The 2,711-nt window shown below is 41.2% G+C and overlaps 1 non-coding gene across 1 annotated transcript; it reads left to right on the forward strand.

The window, feature by feature from the left end:
- Positions 1 to 1,079: 1,079 nt before the first annotated feature.
- LOC113457111 lies at positions 1,080 to 1,186 on the forward strand. The gene has a single exon (XR_003377748.1). It is a non-coding gene; the product is annotated as a U6 spliceosomal RNA (small nuclear RNA).
- Positions 1,187 to 2,711: the final 1,525 nt, after the last annotated feature.

Consider the following 2,711-nt stretch of genomic DNA (forward strand, 5'->3'; position numbering starts at 1 on the left):
GCCTTCTCTTGTCCACTTCCTACTCATGTTGATCCTTTTCCTCTTCCCAACCAGCCCATATTCTATTTTCTTCTTCCTCTTTTTCTCCTCCTCCTCCTCTTCTTCTCTTCTTCTTGGAAGACCAACTGAATATAATATAGGTGCACACATGAGGTGTAAGTACAGACACATGGACATCTTACCAGTGGCTACACCACTGACGATAATGTCTCCCTCCTGCAGCAACCATTAACAATCAATACAACCACAAGGACTGGTGAAGTCTCTTGAGCCCTTTCCCCTTCTATAATGGAATGATGATAGGTCCAATCTTATGCAGGTTGTCAGTGATGCTGTTGTTGTGGAGGATTACCAGAGAAGACTGCTCAGACATGGGTTAAACCAATACAAAGTCTTTATTAGCAGACTGGCAACTACACTGGATGTTTGAGATCCCAGTGTAGCACAGAGACTTTCTTAGGGTGAGATATTAAGCATGAAAACCACATTTGGGGTTGGCATACTTCAGTTTACAAGAACAGTTAGCCAGAAACAGAACTACAGAAGCCAAAACTCAAGGTTAGTACATTTAGAGACTTTTCCAGAATTATGAACTTTGATGAATGAGGTCTCTGTTTTCATTTTGGCAAGTGATACTCCTACATGCTGAGTTTTATGGCCTGAAAGATACTTCTATCATGGAGTAAGTTGTGCTAAGGTGGGGTGGGGATGGAAAGCAGTGACTACTAATGTCTGGGGCCCTGTTATGACTGTGAGTTCAAGAATGTTCAAAAACCATGACCACAAGACAGTCCACATCTCTCCTATTCCCCAGAGGCTCCTACGTTTTTCTCCACCCTCTCCTCCATAACGTTCTCTGAGCTTTGGAGGGACTGATCTGGATGTCCCATCTAGGACAGGACACCCAGAAGTCACTTATTCTCCCAATTTAGACCAGTTATGAGTCTCTATAATTACCGCTTCCCACTGCAGTAACATGAAGCCTCTCTGACCATAGCTGACATCAACACTAATATATGACCATAAACAGTTATTTAGGGATTGATGGGCATATCACGTCCATACAAAACAACATCAGAGTGCTCGCTTCGGCAGCACATATACTAAAATTGGAACGATACAGAGAAGATTAGCATGGCCCCTGCGCAAGGATGACACGCAAATTAGTGAAGCGTTCCATATTTTTCTGTTTGGAGGCAACATCTCCTCTTTTTACAGAGGGTCCATCCTTTTTTCTTACAAATTCAACAATAAAGACACATTCTTGAAAAAAAAAAAAAAACAACAGCAGGAACTTCCCCGCTAGAGTATATGACTTCCTTAGCCACAAACTTTTGCCTGGGTTTATGGTACCGCAGGATGATGTCATTTGGCCACCTCTATTTTCTTTTCTTTTCTTTTCTCTTTTCTTGACAAGGTTGCTCTGCGTAGCCCTGGCTGTCCAGGCACTCACTTTGTAGACCAGACTGGCCTCATACTCACAGAGATCTCTGCCTGCCTCAGCTTCCCGAGTGCTGGGATTAAAGGCGTGCATTAACTACTGCCCGGCAGGCCACCTCTATTTTCAAGCAAGCATAAAGCATTGGACTTAGTGAGCGAATCGCCGACACAGTACAAGTGGAAATGACCACATTTCTACACGAGTACATATCTTCTACTTGCAGGATTTGATGACCATTTGTTGAGCTAGCCTCAACAAAACAGTAGGTCCCTAAGTGAGGAGAAAGGAAAAGATGCCTGGCGTGTGAGCGATGAGCAGCATCTACTGAAGCTAATTTCTGTCTGCGCATTTGGTCTATCCTCTCTTGAAGTTGCCAAATAGGTTCTTAAATACGCCAGATGATTCAACGCTGATTCCTGCCTCTGGCTGGTGAGGAAGGAATCAAATTCTTAGCAGCCAAGCCCTTTTCTGATTAATTGGCCTGAGGAAATCCTGATCATATCTTCAACATTAATCCTAAAGTGAACAACCTATCCTGATAATAATATTGCAATGTTGCTGGCACGTGTCCCTTAAAAAGGAACTGGAAATCACAAGATTTACCTCACTCACATAAAACCATGAGAATAGCACCTATAGCAGCATCACAAAAAAAAAAAAAAAGCAGGCAGAGAGGCATGTGCCTGTAATCCCAGCTCTAGGGATATTTACATTTTGTCAGTTCCGTTTATCCAGAGAACCCTAGGCTAGTCTGTAAACCACAATCCTCCTGCCTCAGCTTACCAAGTCGTAAAATTACAGGTCTGTGCCATTATGCCCAGCACGAATGTCTAAATTTTGGCTTATCTGCTATCTTTTCAGGATTAAATTTATATTATACATTTTTAGGCAAAGATACCATGGAAGTTAGTCTGTGCCTCTCCAGTACATCTTATCTGAAGGAGCGTGATTTCAGCCTCCTCAGGTTTGATGATATCTTTGGTTTCTGGGTTAAGATCAAATCTACAAAGTCTCCCCATGATGGTAATTCTTCACTCTAACTCCTGAGTACTTCCTAGAAGAGATGTTGAATCTTGGCAAGTATTCTCTGCCTTATCAAACTTTCATCTGAAAATTTTAAATATCCATTAATGATTTTATGATAGGTACTTAGTGAGGTGTTTATCAAATGATTTTATATTTCTGTTGTTGCTTTAATTTTACTCATTATAAATTTACATATAAAATAACCATCTATTCCCCCCACTTCTTTTTTTTTTTTTTTTTTTTT

Source organism: Microtus ochrogaster, chromosome 18 (genome assembly GCF_000317375.1).
Source record: "Microtus ochrogaster isolate Prairie Vole_2 chromosome 18, MicOch1.0, whole genome shotgun sequence".
Taxonomy (NCBI): Eukaryota; Metazoa; Chordata; class Mammalia; order Rodentia; family Cricetidae; genus Microtus; species Microtus ochrogaster.